Genomic DNA, 21,609 nt, shown 5'->3' with positions numbered 1-21,609 from the left:
TTCATTGTTCAATCTAAAAAAATGATTTTTATATCTTCATAAATAAACATGATTTTTATATCTTCATAAATAAACTTGATTTTTATATCTTCAGAAATAAACTTGATTTTTATATCTTCATAAATAAACATGATTTTTATATCTTCAGAAATAAACATAATTTTTATATCTTCATAAATAAACATGATTTTTATATCTTCATAAATAAACTTGATTTTTATATCTTCATAAATAAACATGATTTTTATATCTTCACTAGCGGGGGTATCCGCACTAGCGGGGGTACCCGGCGTTGCCCGAGTGTTTGTTTCCGGGACGGGGGGGGAGTTTTAAAAAATGTTATGGTAGGTAAGTAGGAAGGATCAAACCCGGAGTCATGAGTAAAAGTAGGAAAATAAAGTGTGAAAAAAAAAACCCATCTGCAACGTTAACAGTTCGGCCACCAAGAAAAGTCCATTCCAGTTGTTTAGGAAAAAAAAAAAAAAACGACTACGGTAGGTCGGCGCGAACGTGAAAATATAATGTGAATTGTCCAGCACGCTAACCACTACGCCACAGAGCACTGCAGCTTAGTTTAAGAACTACGAAGCCAAACCGGTGTTCTCTTCTCAACTGTTCCTTGTGAACGATCCCCAAACGGTGTTAAGTGGTGGCAGGGGGAGGAGGAATTTATTAGAGAGAAAAAATTTTACCACTTCCATTGATCTTAACCGATTTTGGCCGTGACTTCTCAGCAGAAAAAGTATAGAAATCTAAGATTATCGAGGAATTTGAGAAAGAATAAGCCTATAATACACCTCAGATATTGTTCTGCCGTTTGTGCATATTTTATTTGCATGAAATGTCTTGATTTTTAATCCTATTAATGTCAAAATCAGACGGGAAAAAATGAGTTCATTTTATTTATATAGAGATGAAATATCTTGATTTTTAATCCTATTAATGTCAAAATCAGACGGGAAAAAATGAGTTCATTTTATTTATATAGAGATAAATAAACTTGATTTTTATATCTTCATAAATAAACATAATTTTTATATTTTCATAAATAAACATCATTTTTATATTTTCATAAATAAACATAATTTTTATATTTTCATAAATAAATCTAATTTTTATATTTTCATAAATAAACATAATTTTTATATATTCATAATTAAATCTAATTTTTATATCTTCATAAATAAAAATAATTTTATATCTTCATAAATAAACATAATTTTTATATCTTCATAAATAAACATGATTTTTCTATATTCATAAATAAACATAATTTTTATATCTTCATAAATAAACATAATTTTTATATCTTCATAAATAAACATAATTTTTATATATTCATAAATAAACATAATTTTTATATCTTCATAAATAAACATAATTTTTATATCTTCATAAATAAACATAATTTTTATATCTTCATAAATAAATCTAATTTCCATTCATCTTATTTTTGAATAATGATATACGCAACATATAGATTTACTAAAGAAATCCAAACAAGCCTTAATCATTGACAAAAAAAAAATCTAAACGCAATAGGAAAACAATTCGTCACATTTAAGTAATGAACGGAGATTTTTACACGAGGAACAAAATAATGATTACACCGTTTTATGATGACCGAAATCTATTCTTCTTTAGCAGTTGATTTTCTTTTTAAATAATTTCATGTTTAAATCGCGTTTTTCATCTTTTAATTTTGATTCTTTCATATTTTCATATATTTTATTTCTTAATTAATTGGACACACACAACAAAAGTTGTATCAATTTAATAAAGAAATCCTGACAAAAAAAAAAAAAAAAAAAAACAGATTTTCTGTTTTGAACACAAAAGAAAAAAAAAAACGAATTCATCCCGATATGAAGGAATGAAAGGTAAGTTTGTTTGTTTTTTTTTGTTTTTTTTTTACTTTTTAACAATTTAAAAAGTCAATAACTTTTAAAATAATTTTAAACATTAAAAACATGTATTTTTTATTGCAATATAATAAAATATATTGATTTTGCGGCAGGATTGCAGTTTACAGGGAAATCAAGGGACGCAACTCCTGCCAAACTAAAAAGGACGCAAACAGAATCACCGGGGGGCACCTGTTTCAATTTTTAAATTACGAATTTTAACCGAACCTACTACACGTGGAATAATATAACAAGTTTTAAGATTTCTTTTGAATAGTTCATTTCTTTCTAATTCCTTTGTTTTTTATTCGTTTTACTTCTAAATTATTTTCTTCTTTAACTTTTTGTTTTTACAATCTTTTATTATACTTTTATTCTTTACGTTTTTATTTTTTTTACCAAAATGAGAACTACTATCGTTGACCACGTTATGTCTACGACTGAAGTGGAAGAGCAGAAGTGGACCTATGAGCATTTGTATAATTTGCTGCCACCAAATAACGAGGTACAGTTACAAACAGCGGCCTCATTGTGACTCATACCGAATAGGAGTTTCTGCAGCTCGTGTGAAAGAGATCGAATTCTCTATAAAAACGGAGCCAAAGGGGATGGTTTTGCGTGGAAGTGTCCTGTCTGTAAGAAAGGTGGTTTGCCAAGGATGGGTTCCTTCTTACAGAGAAGTCATCTGACAATAAAGCAGATTTTAGTTATTTTGCTCAGTTGGAGCATGGAGATGCCGCAGATTAAAATTAAACAGGAAGCAAGTGTGAGTAACCATACAATCGTAGATTGGATGTCATTCATAAGAGAAGTCTGTGAACAGGACATGCTGGACCATCCCATCATGTTAGGTGGGAGAGACGAACATTCGACACCTAAAGAAGTGGAGGTGGATGAGTCATATTTTTTCCGACGAAAGTATAATAGGGGACGTGTGAGGAAGGGCGTTTGGCTTTTTGGCGCAGTGGAAAGAGGCTCGAATTTGTGCAATTTCGCAATAGTGGAAAATAGGGATCGAGATACCCTGTTTCCAATCAATAAATTCATGGTGCCTGCCAGGAACAAGAATTATTTCTGACGGTTGGGCGGCTTACCAAGGACTTGATCGACTCGCTCAAGGAATTTATGAGCACGACACTGTTGTCCACGAAGACAACTTCGTTGATCCGTTGGACCCTTCAGTGCACACACAGACTATTGAAGGACTATGGTCACACGCCAAAAAACATATACGAAAGTTCGGGAATCGACAAAATATGTTCGGCTTGCATCTGATGGAATTTTTATGGCGAAAAAGAGAGAAGGGTGAATGTTTTCCACGAATCATCAGATGCATCCGCGAACAGTATTCGTTTTAAAAATTAACTGTTTAATAAAGTTCTATGTTCTTAAAATAATTCTATGTTCTTCAAATAATTCTTTCTTAAAATAATTCATAACTGTTTTTCGTTTTAAAAATTAACTGTTTAATAAAATTCTATGTTCTTCAAATAATTCTATGTTATTAAAATAATTCTTTCTTAAAATAATTTATAACTGTTTTATAAAGTTCTATGTTCTTCCTTTGTTAAAAAAATAACTTATTCAAACAGTTCATTTAAATTAACAAGAAAAAGAAAAATTGGAGCAGGTGCCCCCCGGTGATTCTGTTTGCGTCCTTTTTAGTTTGGCAGGAGTTGCGTCCCTTGATTTCCCTGTAAACTGCAATCCTGCCAGATTTTGCAATGCTTTATGATAGACATGAATCCGATTAAAAAAAAAATCGATTTTTTTAAAGATATGTCGTTATAAGTATGTCGAAAATATTAACATATTAAAAGATTACGAAAACTCACCGAGTTGAACAATGCTATTTTATTTTTAGTTGGTTGGTTGTTTTTGTTTTACGGCATATCAACCTTTTCAGGTTATTTAATGCCGAATCTAGTTATTTTGAGGAACGATTTCTAATGGAGTATATTTTTTTGGAGTAGGATTTTATTTAACCCATAGATGGGACCCTAACAGGTACTACCACTCCGGGTCAGAGTGGACCTGGGAGCAATGACAAAGGGTGACTCCGCACTCCCTAAGGCCCGCAAGGTGGGGCCTCACCATCGGATATAGTTTTTGTATTTTATTTTTAGTAAATATTTTTTTTTATAATCTAACAATTGCTATGTTTTTTTTAGTAAAATTTTTTTTTTAAAATCTGTCACAATAGACTAGGAACCGCCAAAACTGGGGGGGGGGCAGGTAAGTACTTTTTGACGGACCGTCTTTTTAAAAATCTACCAAAAATCAGGTAATTATCCAATCAATACGAAATTTTCAGCGATTATTAAGAGAAGAATGAACTTTATAACAGTGTACTTATTTTTAATAAACGATATTTATATATATATATATATATATACATATATATTTGCTTACAACACCCCCTTGTTTTGAGGGGGTTCCAAATTTGCTTAAAATAATCATCTGAAACTGAACAAAACATTGTGTTGTAAGGGACAGAATTATAGATTTAAAAAAAAAAATTGTTTGCATACCTTATTTTGACGTCTGAATATTAGAACTTCGATTGTGTTTAATTATCCCGCTTTTGAGTTTTGAAGTGTGAAATTCGGTGAATATGTTAAGTAAAATAATTAATCTAAGTTAAGCAAAACAAACAAAAAAAAAATTAATATTTATACGAAAAAAAGCCATTTGATAAATTTATCTTTGATAAATAAATTAACATTTTTTTTTAGCGAGCCGAATAATGCATGACCATTATTTAACAGGGCATGCTTTGAAGAATCGATACAAAAAAAATTCGATAAATATTGTGCCCTTTGTGTTTAAAATAGCATCATTGTTTCGATTCCGTTGAAAAACGTTTGTCGCCTTTCGACTATGGTGGAGCAAACGTGCTGAAATAATTTTTTTTTATTCTGCTTTCAATTGCCCCCCCCCCCATTTTGAGGAGCCTGGCCCCCACACACATACACATTAAAAACCAAACTCATACAAATGGTCACCCATCTGATACTGGGCAGTCTCAGCGTTAATAATACATTGAAATTTTCGTCACTGAAAAATAAGTTTTTTTTGGCCTGTTTGGTCTTCCATAGTTTGCTTTTTATCAAGTACAAACGTGTCTAGATCGACACGAAGTAACTGGTTGCCTATATGAATAAGTGGAATTATTTGAAATCCAGGTACTTATATTATAATATTTTTGCATATTCTCATAGAAAATCACCCTAAATCTTAGTTAGACAAGAAATAAATTAATTAATTATTTCAAAAGCCTTTTTTTTTTTTTTTTTTTAACTATTTATGAACGTTTTTTGTGCAAGACCAAAAATGGCAATTGTTAACTTTTGGGGAAAATTTAACATTTAAAATTTAATTAAAAATAGAAAAAGTTTTACATTATTCTGCTTTCTATATGATAAAATTCAGGGTTTTATCTTTCTGGAAAAAAAGTTACTCAGAAATAATGAATTTTAATAAATGTAATTTCATTTTAAAAAACGACAACTTGATTTTTCGGCCATTTTTGGCGGTGTCTACAATAGACTACAAATGTTTGTTTAATCTAAACTTTATGTTCCGAGTGTGTTAAATATTCATTGTCTATTCTATGACATCTTAGAAAAAATGCAATTTTACCCAATTTTCCGAAAAAGTTACTTTTACCTATAAATAAATTTTCACTCAATGAAATTTCGTAATTTACGTAATAATGCTTTTGCTTAAAACAAAATATTTTTTTAGAATCGATCTCTCGACTCTTTCTTAAACACAAAAAAATCTCCTAAAATTATATTGTTTGATCTGATATTTAGATTTTTGTCAAGAATATTTTTGCTGTCCACATTACCTTTTATGTCCCTAAAGAATTCCGTTGATTTTTTAATGTTTTGCCCAATATTTAAAATTTTTGAATTGAGATCACTTTCTTGGTAATCTCCAAAAATACCGTTAAGGCTTACAACATGGCCGCCAGAAGAGTCACGTGATCCGGTTGATCCAAAACATGAATCGCCATATTACGAAACCGGAAAACGCAGTACCACTTGTTTGTTCTGAATAAAATACTTTTTATAAACACTGTTTTAACTAAAAACAACCTAAGATTGTTTCTCAAAGCTTACCTATTTTTATAACAACATTATATCAACAAAAAATTAAATACAAACAAATTGTGATTGTTTGTCAAAGTTTGCCTTCAAGGCTGCGTTTTCCATTTGCATGATTCATGTTTTGGATCAACCGGATCACATGATTCTTCTGGCGGCCATGTTGTAAGCCCTAACGGTATTTTTGGAGATTACCACTTTCTTTTATAAAGTTTACATGAAATGAACACTTATTTATTGTCTATTACCAATAAGAAGTAACTTTATATTGAAAAAATAGTTGTAAAACGTTACAATCGTACACAGTGTAGTTTACTCCTTAAATAATAATAATTTAAAAATGACTTTACTTTGGCGAATTCATTTCAGCTTTAAAATCTCCGTAAAATTAATAAAATAAAAATAAAGTATTTTAGAGTGGAAAATCACTTTCCTATATAAATTTAATGTAAAATGAGCACCCACTTCATGACCATTTAGCAGTCAATAGTATCTGTAAATCTTTGATGGGGGAGGAGGAAGAGAGAGGGTCCATTCAGGTTTTGCTTTCTTACATTCTTGTATGGGGATTATATCCTATGTGTTGTTAACTATTCTGTACTTCCAATTTACAATTTAATGAACCAAAGATACCATAAAAATCTTTATAAAAAAATGTCACTGTGACATTTATTTTGTGGTTTTCTATCAGGGTTTTACTTGATTATCGATTTTTCAATGATTTTCGGGACTTCCAAGATGACTTTTATATCAACCATATTTTTCTAATTCTAATTCTAACCTAAGACTCAGATGCTTACAGATGACGTCCCAGAAAAGGCTTAGCCTGTGACTTCAGCTCAACACCATCATCACCGTAATCTTTACTTTGACTGTTGACGATGTTGATGATTGGGTGGATGCGTGCCTTATGATTATATTTCTAATCATTGCTTTTTTATAATTTATCCAACCTGTTTTTAAACTCAAGTACTGTTTCACTTTTTATAATTGATTCAGGAAATACATTCCACGTGTCGATCACTCGGCACAGGAAGGAGTATTTCCTCTTGTTGAGTTTTGATTAATGCTTGAATAACTTCTTGGAATGCCCTTTTGTCGCACTGTACCCCCTCCACAAACATGTTCTCAGTACACTCTTTATCATATATCAAGAACTACCCATCTTTTATACATACAATTATATATACACTATGTTATAAATACAATCAATTATACATACAATCAATTATATATACAATCAATTATACATACAATCAATTATACATACAATCAATTATATATACATTCAATTATATATACAATCAATTATACATACAATTAATTATATATACAATCAATTATACATACAATCAATTATATATACAATCAATTATACAAACAATCAATTATATATAAAATCAATTATACATACAATTAATTATATATACAATCAATTATGCATACAATCAATTATACATACAATCAATTATACATACAATCAATTATATAAAAAATCATTGATATATACAATCAATTATATATACAATCAATTATGCATACAATCAATTATGCATACAATCAATTATACATACAATCAATTATACATACAATCAATTATATAATAAATCATTGATATATACAATCAATTATATATACAATCAATTATGCATACAATCAGTTATATATACAATAAATTATATATACAATCAATTATATATACAATCAATTATACATACAATCAATTATGCATACAATCAATTATATATACAATCAATTATGCATACAATCAGTTATATATACAATAAATTATATATACAATCAATTATATATACAATCAATTATACATACAATCAATTATATATACAATCAATTATACGTACAATCAATTATATACAATCAATTATATATACACTCAATTATATATACAATCAATTTAATATAAAATGAATTATATATACAATCAATTATATAGAAAATCTAATTATATATAAAATCAATCTAATGTCATTTTGATTTGGTGTAAATTTCCTTTTCCCCACATATATATATACAATCAATTTTTTTTTTTTTTTTTTTTTTTTTTTATTATATTTTCACCCCAAACAAGGCACATTGCCACTTTGGTGTAGGGGGCTACTATCAGGGGAAACATCTACTGGGGCACTATGTAGGGATTAGGGCAGCGAGATGTTGGTTCACGTTGCACTTGAACTTATGCATGTCAGTACAGTTGGGGAAGCAGTGACCTGGAATGGAATTCCAAAGTCTAGCAGTTCTGGGGAAGAAACTACTGGAGTAGAACGATCTTTTACATCTAGGGATCTCTACAGTGTGGGGGTGGGATTTTGCAGCTTGTCGGGTCTGTCGAGGGTGTTCACGTCGTGGGGGCACAAGTGCTTGCAGTTCTTCAGAGCATTCACCATTATAATACTTGTAGAACAGGCAGAGGGATGCAACGTTTCGACGATGGGACAGAGGCTGAAGTTTTGATGCCAGTTTAGGGCCTATCAGATTTGCGACTCTCTTTTGAACCCTGTCAAGGAGAGAGAGACTAGTAGCCGATGCACCGGCCCAAATATGACAGCAATACTCCATACATGGGCGAATAGTGGCCTTATAGAGGTACAGGATACTTTCGGGTGTTAGAAGTTTTCTAGCACGGTAGAGAGAGCCCACCTTCCTCGCAGCGGCCCTGGCAATGCCCTCGATGTAATTGTTCCAGCTCATGTTTCCTGTGAACGTTAGGCCAAGGAGCTTGAAAGACGTACTCTCAGCTAAAGAGTTGTTGGCCATTGCTATAGGTGGTAGAGAAGGTTTCCTGTAATTATTGAATGAAACCAGTTTTGTCTTGGTGGCATTGAACGTTACCATCCATTTTTGTCCCCATTCCACTACTGATTTGAGGTCATCCTCTAGTGTTTCTGCCATTACTTTAGATATATGTTCATTTGTTTTCCTGTCGTGCCTGCTATAGAGTGTGGTGTCATCAGCATATATACCCATCTCAGAGGCAATTTTATCGGGGAGGTCATTTATGAATATCAGGAACAGCAGAGGACCAAGGATAGATCCCTGGGGCACTCCGGCATTTATATTATATTGTTTAGACGTACGACCGTCGAGGACAACCTGGATTTTTCTCTTATCTAAGAAGGATTTAATTATGTTAAGTATTCTACCAGTGATACCGTAAGATCTAATCTTCCTGAGGAGACCCTCATGCCATACCCTGTCAAAAGCCTTAGATATATCTAGAGCTACCGCTCTGCCCTCTCCCGCTTTGTCCAGTGAATGGTATATGCGTTCAGAGATTACAGTGAGGATGTCTGCCGTGGAACGGGCTTGTCTAAATCCATATTGATGGTCGGTCAGAAGTTTAGCATCTGTAAGGTGCTGGACTAGAGCATGGTTAATTAAGATCTCAAATATTTTGGCAAAAAGTGGGAGGAGGCTAATAGGGTGATAATTTAATGGGTCAGTTCTTTCGCCAGAATTCTTGAATACTGGTACCACAGAAGCAGTTTTCCAGCAGCTCGGAAAGCAAGATTCATTAAGGCATTTGTTGTAGAGTTTGGAGAGAACTGGAGCTACTTCGGCTGAGCACTTTTTTAATAGCACAGCAGGGATGAGGTCGGGTCCACATGCTTTGGAAGTGTCAAGGTTTTTTATGATAGCATGCACCTGAGCAGGGGTGATTTCCAGATCGTCTAGCTTGGCGTCTGTCCGCATAGGAAAGTCAGGTAGGGGGTGGTTTAAAGGGTCCAGTGTAGAGTTGGAGGCAAACCGACTGGCAAGCATGTTAGCCTTCTCGGTTGCTGAGCAAAGAACCTCGTGATTGTTGGTTAGTGGGGGAATCGTTGATTGCCCATTATTTACTACACTGTTGTAGATTTTCCAGAAGTCACGAGTTCCTAATTTTTGTGCTTCGATGCGTTTTTTAGTGGTTTCCGTAAATTCCCTCTTAGCTGTCGCTATTTCTTTCTTAACGTTACTTCTAGCTTCTATGTACTTTTGTCTGTTTGAACTGGACTTATGTCGGTTAAACCTTCGGAATGCATGCTGCCTTTGAGCAATGGCAGTTGCGCAAGTCGAAGTAAACCATTGGGGAGAGTGGGGCTTGCTATAGAATTTCCGCATGGGAACATGCGCTTCGATTGCAGTTTTGAACCATTCAGTGGTCTCAGTTGCACACTGTTCAGCAGGAAGAGAAAAAATATTTCCCCATGGGGCGTCTCTGATAAGATCTCTGATAGCTTCCCAGTCAGCCTTTTTATAATATCTGGTTGTTTTGAGCACTGGCTCATCAGTTTTGGGTCTAGAGTTTAGGGCGATTTCAACCATTATTACCGCATGATCAGCGTTCCCAAGTGGGCTGTCGGATTTCGTTACACAATCATCAGGAATTGTGGTCAAAAACAGATCTAATAGTGATGCGTGTTGTTCTTCCTGATCAGGGAAGCGGGTTGGAAAAGTAACAATTTGCGATAGGGAGTGAGATACAGAGAAGCTATGAGTTGCGCTGCCTGCTGCATCTGTATAAGTAGAGAATCCAAGCCAGTTTTTGTGATGGACATTATATATACACTGTTTTTGTGATGGACAATTATATATACACTCAATTATATAGACACTCAATTATATATACAATCAATTATATATACAATCAATTATACATACAATCACTTATATATACGATCAATTATATATACAATAATTATAGATACAATCAATTATATATACATTCAATTATACATACAATCAATTATATATACAATCAATTATATATAAAATCAATTATATAGACAATCAATTATATATAAAATCAATTATATATGCAATCAATTATACATACAATCAATTATATATACAATAAATTATACATACAATCAATTATATATACAATAAATTATATACACAATCAATTATATATACAATCAATTATATATAAAATCAATTATAAATACAATCAATTATATATAAAATCGATTATATACAAAATCGATTATATATAAAATCATATATACAATCAATTATATATACAATCAATTATACATAGAATCAATTATACATACAATCAATTATACATACAATCAATTATACATACAATACATTATACATACAATCAATTATATATACAATCAATTATATATACAATCTATTATTTATACAATCAATTATATATACAATCAATTATATATAAAATCGATTATATATACAATCAATTTTATATACAATCAATTATATATACAATCAATTATACATAAAATCAATTATACATACAATCAATCTAATATCATTTTGATTATGTGTAATTTTCCGTTTTCCCACATCTCTCAATATTGTTTTCTTTTAAAGCTCTTTCATATCTCATATGGTTTGTATTCTTTTTATTCATATCTGATATGTTTTTTTGTTTTTTTTATTCCATTCTAACTCCAAACAAGGCATAATGCCACTTTAATGTAGGGGTCTACTATCGTTGCATGGGTACAATATAGGGAGTTTAGCAGCGAGATGCTCGTTCACATTACACTTGAATTTCTGCATGTCAGTACAGTTGGGAAAGCAGGAACTTGGAAGAGAGTTCCAAACTCTAGCATTTCTAGAGAAGAAACTATTAGTATAGATGGCTTTCTTATGTCTAGTGATTTAATTTATCCTTAAACTTCTTTCCTTTAATAATTACTAGAAACCTTCTCAACCACCAATAACTATGGCTTAAGATACATTACCTGAAAGAGCATTTCCCAGGCGGCTGTAAGGAAGGTGGGCTCTCTCTACCATGCTAGGAAGTTACGTACAATATAATAAAAAGCTTTACAGCTTGAGGAAGAAATATTGATAATCGAAGACTAATCTCCTTTCTTTTAATACCTACAAGAAAACTTCTCAACCACCAATAGCTATGTTAATGAGACATAACCTGAAAATAATTTGTTCAAACTCCTTGGCTTAACGTTCATAGGGAACATGATTTAGAACAGATATATTGAGAGCATTTTTAATGTCTAATCTAATGCACACTTCATATTTTTATGAAGAAAAAATTAAAGTAAATAGTTATATGCTGCCCTAATATACTACCATATTTAGTTCTTGTTAATAATTCTTATATAAAGTAGCTTTGTACATAGTCTATAGTGACTACTATATAAACAATTGACTATTTCATCAATCAATGCTATTGAAGCGGATTTTAAAAACGCAATAATATATCTTGATTGAAGAAAATACATTATTACAATCAACTTAGAAATATATAACAAATAATTGTATTCTTTAAAGAATAGAAAGGAAATAATTATTTTTTAAATCACAGTTTTATCATTTATGTAAGTATAATATAATAGTTTTATCATTTATGTAAGTTTAATAGTTTGAAAAAATATGAATGTGTTAATCATATTGTCATAAAATGTTTCGTTATATTTTCAAATGGAGGTTCAGTGCATACAGTGAATGGTGAATTTGTTTTACATAAAACGCGAAAAAACAAATCGAAAATGAAATACTGGAAGAAGATGTAAAATCTTTTAAAAAATAAAATTTAAAACGCTAAGTTTAATGCATCTAGTTTTAAATAATTTAATATTAAGCTACATTGGATGCAAATGGATATTTGTTTTCAAAACGAAGAAGGAAAAATTTAATTCATGAAACCCAATGAAATTCGCTTAGATGTTTATTATTGGTTTATAGTAATTTAAACATTAATAATATTCAATATTTTAATTTAATAAGTTAAGTTTAACGCATCGAGTTACAAATAATTTAACAATAATCTACATGTGTTTGTTGCATCGTTATAAAATGTTTTACAAAAACCTAAATAATACGTTAAGATTAAGTGTTGATTATCTGTTTATAGTAATTTAGATATTTAGTTTTACTAAAGATTAAAGATAAAACATTAAAACATTTATAGTAATTTAGACGTTTATAATAATCAATATTTAAAAATAAAAATTTTAAATACTAAGTTTAACGCATCTGGTTACAAATAATTTAACATTAAGGGAGATTTGAAGTAAACGGATATTTCTTTTCAAAAACTATTAAGTTGTTAAAATAGGATTGACAAATTGAAAAATATATGACAATAAATAGAAAATGTAGTTATACCAAGCAAATAAAATGTCGTTTGTTTCATTGGCATAAAATGTTTGACTAAAACCCCAATAATACGTAAAGATTAAGTGTTTCTTATCTGTTTATAGTAATTTAGATATTTAGTTTTACTAAAAATTAAACATAAAACGTTAAAACGTTTTTAAATAAAACTCATGTGGTTGGAAATAATTTTTACGTTCACATTAAATAAGGATGGATGGAACTTTTTTTATTTTATATATTTTTTACTCCAAACAATAAGTCATAATGAAATTCGGACCAATGTGGTTACTATTAGTTACTATATAGGAGGAAGATTACAAGAATACCGTATGATAATATGGTTAGGTTTGAATATTAATTATCTGTTTACAGTAATCTAAATATTTAATCATACTAATAAAAATTGAAACGAAGAAGGAAAAATTTAATTCATGAAACCCAATGAAATTCGATTAGATGTTAATTATCGGTTTATAGTAATTTTAACATTAATAATACGGTTAGCTTTAATATTAATTATCTGTTTACCGGCTAGGTTTAATATTAATTATATGTTTATATTAATTTAAATATTTAATCATACTAATATTTAAAGATCAAACGTGATAAGCTAATTTTTTTGTTGTTTTTTATCTCAAACAAGTCACAATGCAACTTAGAACAAAGGAACTTCCATATGGAACTAAAACTACAGGCATATCATATGATAATAGGCTAAAAATTATCTGTTTAAAATAATTTAAATATTTAGTCATACTAATATTTAAAGATAAAACATTCAACACGGTGATAAGTTACAAACCTGTTATTAAAAATATTTTGACGTTCATATCAATTAGGGATAAACAGATATTTAAAGATAAAACATTCAACACGGTGATAAGTTACAAACCTGTTATTAAAAATATTTTGACGTTCATATCAATTAGGGATAAACAGATATTTAAAGATAAAACATTCAACACGGTGATAAGTTACAAACCTGTTATTAAAAATATTTTGACGGTCATATCAATTAGGGATAAACAGATATTTAAAGATAAAACATTCAACACGGTGATAAGTTACAAACCTGTTATTAAAAATATTTTGACGTTCATATCAATTAGGGATAAACAGATATTTAAAGATAAAACATTCAACACGGTGATAAGTTACAAACCTGTTATTAAAAATATTTTGACGTTCATATCAATTAGGGATAAACAGATATTTAAAGATAAAACATTCAACACGGTGATAAGTTACAAACATGTTATTAAGAATAGTTTGACGGTCATATCAATTAGGGATAAACAGATATTTAAAGATAAAACATTCAACATGGTGATAAGTTACAAACCTGTTATTAAAAATATTTTGACGTTCATATCAATTAGGGATAAACAGATATTTAAAGATAAAACATTCAACACGGTGATAAGTTACAAACCTGTTATTAAAAATATTTTGACGTTCATATCAATTAGGGATAAACAGATATTTAAAGATAAAACATTCAACACGGTGATAAGTTACAAACCTGTTATTAAGAACATTTTGACGTTCATATCAATTAGGGATGAACAAATATTTAAAGATAAAACATTCAACACGGTGATAAGTTACAAACATGTTATTAAGAATAGTTTGACGGTCATATCAATTAGGGATAAACAGATATTTAAAGATAAAACATTCAACACGGTGATAAGTTACAAACATGTTATTAAGAATAGTTTGACGGTCATATCAATTAGGGATAAACAGATATTTAAAGATAAAACATTCAACACGGTGATAAGTTACAAACCTGTTATTAAGAATATTTTGACGTTCATATCAATTAGGGATAAACAGATATTTAAAGATAAAACATTCAACATGGTGATAAGTTACAAACCTGTTATTAAGAATATTTTGACGTTCATATCAATTAGGGATAAACAGATATTTAAAGATAAAACATTCAACATGGTGATAAGTTACAAACCTGTTATTAAGAATATTTTTACGTTCATATCAATTAGGGATAAACAGATATTTAAAGATAAAACATTCAACATGGTGATAAGTTACAAACATGTTATTAAGAATATTTGGACGGTCATATCAATTAGGGATAAACAGATATTTAAAGATAAAACATTCAACATGGTGATAAGTTACAAACATGTTATTAAGAATATTTTTACGTTCATATCAATTAGGGATAAACAGATATTTAAAGATAAAACATTCAACACGGTGATAAGTTACAAACCTGTTATTAAGAATATTTTGACGTTCATATCAATTAGGGATAAACAGATATTTAAAGATAAAACATTCAACACGGTGATAAGTTACAAACCTGTTATTAAGAATAGTTTGACGTTCATATCAATTAGGGATAAACAGATATTTAAAGATAAAACATTCAACACGGTGATAAGTTACAAACATGTTATTAAGAATATTTTTACGTTCATATCAATTAGGGATAAACAGATATTTAAAGATAAAACATTCAACACGGTGATAAGTTACAAACCTGTTATTAAGAATATTTTGACGTTCATATCAATTAGGGATAAACAGATATTTAAAGATAAAACATTCAACACGGTGATAAGTTACAAACATGTTATTAAGAATATTTTTACGTTCATATCAATTAGGGATAAACAGATATTTAAAGATAAAACATTCAACACGGTGATAAGTTACAAACCTGTTATTAAGAATATTTTGACGTTCATATCAATTAGGGATAAACAGATATTTAAAGATAAAACATTCAACACGGTGATAAGTTACAAACCTGTTATTAAGAATATTTTGACGTTCATATCAATTAGGGATAAACAGATATTTAAAGATAAAACATTCAACACGGTGATAAGTTACAAACATGTTATTAAGAATATTTTGACGTTCATATCAATTAGGGATAAACAGATATTTAAAGATAAAACATTCAACATGGTGATAAGTTACAAACCTGTTATTAAGAATATTTTTACGTTCATATCAATTAGGGATAAACAGATATTTAAAGATAAAACATTCAACACGGTGATAAGTTACAAACCTGTTATTAAGAATATTTTGACGGTCATATCAATTAGGGATAAACAGATATTTAAAGATAAAACATTCAACACGGTGATAAGTTACAAACCTGTTATTAAGAATATTTTTACGTTCATATCAATTAGGGATAAACAGATATTTAAAGATAAAACATTCAACATGGTGATAAGTTACAAACCTGTTATTAAGAATATTTTGACGTTCATATCAATTAGGGATAAACAGATATTTAAAGATAAAACATTCAACACGGTGATAAGTTAAAAACATGTTATTAAGAATATTTTGACGTTCATATCAATTAGGGATAAACAGATATTTAAAGATAAAACATTCAACACGGTGATAAGTTACAAACCTGTTATTAAGAATATTTTTACGTTCATATCAATTAGGGATAAACAGATATTTAAAGATAAAACATTCAACACGGTGATAAGTTACAAACATGTTATTAAGAATATTTTTACGTTCATATCAATTAGGGATAAACAGATATTTAAAGATAAAACATTCAACACGGTGATAAGTTACAAACCTGTTATTAAGAATATTTTGACGTTCATATCAATTAGGGATAAACAGATATTTAAAGATAAAACATTCAACACGGTGATAAGTTACAAACATGTTATTAAGAATATTTTGACGTTCATATCAATTAGGGATAAACAGATATTTAAAGATAAAACATTCAACACGGTGATAAGTTACAAACCTGTTATTAAGAATATTTTGACGTTCATATCAATTAGGGATAAACAGATATTTAAAGATAAAACATTCAACACGGTGATAAGTTACAAACATGTTATTAAGAATATTTTTACGTTCATATCAATTAGGGATAAACAGATATTTAAAGATAAAACATTCAACACGGTGATAAGTTACAAACCTGTTATTAAGAATATTTTGACGTTCATATCAATTAGGGATAAACAGATATTTAAAGATAAAACATTCAACACGGTGATAAGTTACAAACATGTTATTAAGAATATTTTTACGTTCATATCAATTAGGGATAAACAGATATTTAAAGATAAAACATTCAACACGGTGATAAGTTACAAACATGTTATTAAGAATATTTTTACGTTCATATCAATTAGGGATAAACAGATATTTAAAGATAAAACATTCAACACGGTGATAAGTTACAAACCATTTATTAAGAATATTTTGACGTTCATATCAATTAGAGATAAACAGATATTTAAAGATAAAACATTCAACACGGTGATAAGTTACAAACCTGTTATTAAGAATATTTTTACGTTCATATCAATTAGGGATAAACAGATATTTAAAGATAAAACATTCAACATGGTGATAAGTTACAAACCTGTTATTAAGAATATTTTGACGTTCATATCAATTAGAGATGAACAGATATTTAAAGATAAAACATTCAACACGGTGATAAGTTACAAACATGTTATTAAGAATATTTTTACGTTCATATCAATTAGGGATAAACAGATATTTAAAGATAAAACATTCAACACGGTGATAAGTTACAAACATGTTATTAAGAATATTTTTACGTTCATATCAATTAGGGATAAACAGATATTTAAAGATAAAACATTCAACACGGTGATAAGTTACAAACCTGTTATTAAGAATATTTTGACGTTCATATCAATTAGGGATAAACAGATATTTAAAGATAAAACATTCAACACGGTGATAAGTTACAAACATGTTATTAAGAATATTTTGACGTTCATATCAATTAGGGATAAACAGATATTTAAAGATAAAACATTCAACACGGTGATAAGTTACAAACCTGTTATTAAGAATATTTTTACGTTCATATCAATTAGGGATAAACAGATATTTAAAGATAAAACATTCAACACGGTGATAAGTTACAAACATGTTATTAAGAATATTTTGACGGTCATATCAATTAGGGATAAACAGATATTTAAAGATAAAACATTCAACACGGTGATAAGTTACAAACCTGTTATTAAGAATATTTTTACGTTCATATCAATTAGGGATAAACAGATATTTAAAGATAAAACATTCAACATGGTGATAAGTTACAAACATGTTATTAAGAATATTTTGACGTTCATATCAATTAGGGATAAACAGATATTTAAAGATAAAACATTCAACACGGTGATAAGTTACAAACATGTTATTAAGAATAGTTTGACGGTCATATCAATTAGGGATAAACAGATATTTAAAGATAAAACATTCAACATGGTGATAAGTTACAAACCTGTTATTAAGAATATTTTGACGTTCATATCAATTAGGGATAAACAGATATTTAAAGATAAAACATTCAACACGGTGATAAGTTACAAACATGTTATTAAGAATAGTTTGACGGTCATATCAATTAGGGATAAACAGATATTTAAAGATAAAACATTCAACATGGTGATAAGTTACAAACCTGTTATTAAGAATATTTTTACGTTCATATCAATTAGGGATAAACAGATATTTAAAGATAAAACATTCAACATGGTGATAAGTTACAAACATGTTATTAAGAATAGTTTGACGGTCATATCAATTAGGGATAAACAGATATTTAAAGATAAAACATTCAACACGGTGATAAGTTACAAACATGTTATTAAGAATATTTTGACGTTCATATCAATTAGGGATAAACAGATATTTAAAGATAAAACATTCAACACGGTGATAAGTTACAAACCTGTTATTAAAAATATTTTGACGTTCATATCAATTAGGGATAAACAGATATTTAAAGATAAAACATTCAACACGGTGATAAGTTACAAACCTGTTATTAAGAATATTTTGACGTTCATATCAATTAGGGATAAACAGATATTTAAAGATAAAACATTCAACACGGTGATAAGTTACAAACATGTTATTAAGAATATTTTGACGTTCATATCAATTAGGGATAAACAGATATTTAAAGATAAAACATTCAACACGGTGATAAGTTACAAACCTGTTATTAAAAATATTTTGACGTTCATATCAATTAGGGATAAACAGATATTTAAAGATAAAACATTCAACATGGTGATAAGTTACAAACATGTTATTAAGAATATTTTGACGTTCATATCAATTAGGGATAAACAGATATTTAAAGATAAAACATTCAACACGGTGATAAGTTACAAACCTGTTATTAAGAATATTTTTACGTTCATATCACTTAGGGATAAACAGATATTTAAAGATAAAACATTCAACATGGTGATAAGTTACAAACCTGTTATTAAGAATATTTTTACGTTCATATCAATTAGGGATAAACAGATATTTAAAGATAAAACATTCAACACGGTGATAAGTTACAAACCTGTTATTAAAAATATTTTGACGTTCATATCAATTAGGGATAAACAGATATTTAAAGATAAAACATTCAACATGGTGATAAGTTACAAACATGTTATTAAGAATATTTTGACGTTCATATCAATTAGGGATAAACAGATATTTAAAGATAAAACATTCAACACGGTGATAAGTTACAAACATGTTATTAAGAATATTTTTACGTTCATATCAATTAGGGATAAACAGATATTTAAAGATAAAACATTCAACATGGTGATAAGTTACAAACCTGTTATTAAGAATATTTTGACGTTCATATCAATTAGGGATAAACAGATATTTAAAGATAAAACATTCAACACGGTGATAAGTTACAAACATGTTATTAAGAATATTTTGACGTTCATATCAATTAGGGATAAACAGATATTTAAAGATAAAACATTCAACACGGTGATAAGTTACAAACCTGTTATTAAAAATATTTTGACGTTCATATCAATTAGGGATAAACAGATATTTAAAGATAAAACATTCAACATGGTGATAAGTTACAAACATGTTATTAAGAATATTTTGACGTTCATATCAATTAGGGATAAACAGATATTTAAAGATAAAACATTCAACACGGTGATAAGTTACAAACCTGTTATTAAGAATATTTTTACGTTCATATCAATTAGGGATAAACAGATATTTAAAGATAAAACATTCAACATGGTGATAAGTTACAAACCTGTTATTAAGAATATTTTGACGTTCATATCAATTAGGGATAAACAGATATTTAAAGATAAAACATTCAACACGGTGATAAGTTACAAACATGTTATTAAGAATATTTTGACGTTCATATCAATTAGGGATAAACAGATATTTAAAGATAAAACATTCAACATGGTGATAAGTTACAAACCTGTTATTAAGAATATTTTGACGTTCATATCAATTAGGGATAAACAGATATTTAAAGATAAAACATTCAACACGGTGATAAGTTACAAACATGTTATTAAAAATATTTTGACGTTCATATCAATTAGGGATAAACAGATATTTAAAGATAAAACATTCAACATGGTGATAAGTTACAAACCTGTTATTAAGAATATTTTTACGTTCATATCAATTAGGGATAAACAGATATTTAAAGATAAAACATTCAACACGGTGATAAGTTACAAACCTGTTATTAAGAATATTTTGACGTTCATATCAATTAGGGATAAACAGATATTTAAAGATAAAACATTCAACATGGTGATAAGTTACAAACCTGTTATTAAGAATATTTTGACGTTCATATCAATTAGGGATAAACAGATATTTAAAGATAAAACATTCAACACGGTGATAAGTTACAAACCTGTTATTAAGAATATTTTGACGTTCATATCAATTAGGGATAAACAGATATTTAAAGATAAAACATTCAACACGGTGATAAGTTACAAACATGTTATTAAGAATATTTTGACGTTCATATCAATTAGGGATAAACAGATATTTAAAGATAAAACATTCAACATGGTGATAAGTTACAAACATGTTATTAAGAATAGTTTGACGGTCATATCAATTAGGGATAAACAGATATTTAAAGATAAAACATTCAACACGGTGATAAGTTACAAACATGTTATTAAGAATAGTTTGACGGTCATATCAATTAGGGATAAACAGATATTTAAAGATAAAACATTCAACACGGTGATAAGTTACAAACCTGTTATTAAGAATAGTTTGACGGTCATATCAATTAAGGATAAACAGATATTTAAAGATAAAACATTCAACACGGTGATAAGTTACAAACATGTTATTAAAAATAGTTTGACGGTCATATCAATTAGGGATAAACAGATATTTAAAGATAAAACATTCAACATGGTGATAAGTTACAAACCTGTTATTAAGAATATTTTGACGTTCATATAAATTAGGGATAAACAGATATTTAAAGATAAAACATTCAACACGGTGATAAGTTACAAACATGTTATTAAGAATATTTTGACGTTCATATCAATTAGGGATAAACAGATATTTAAAGATAAAACATTCAACATGGTGATAAGTTACAAACCTGTTATTAAGAATATTTTGACGTTCATATAAATTAGGGATAAACA

General features: G+C 28.7%; 1 long non-coding RNA gene across 1 annotated transcript in view; it reads left to right on the top strand.

Annotated features, from left to right (window-relative positions):
- The first annotated feature begins 1,602 nt into the window (after positions 1 to 1,602).
- The window catches only part of LOC145249039 (uncharacterized), a 40,304-nt gene continuing 20,297 nt past the window's right edge, over positions 1,603 to 21,609 (top strand). The window contains exon 1 of the long non-coding RNA XR_013863451.1: positions 1,603 to 1,880. This is a non-coding gene — a long non-coding RNA (uncharacterized LOC145249039). The remainder of the gene's footprint in view (positions 1,881 to 21,609) is intronic.

The sequence above is a fragment of the Euprymna scolopes genome, chromosome 27 (assembly GCF_053919585.1).
Source record: "Euprymna scolopes isolate OS-2025 chromosome 27, ASM5391958v1, whole genome shotgun sequence".
Taxonomy (NCBI): domain Eukaryota; kingdom Metazoa; phylum Mollusca; class Cephalopoda; order Sepiida; family Sepiolidae; genus Euprymna; species Euprymna scolopes.
This window is presented reverse-complemented; position numbering and strand designations above follow the sequence as displayed.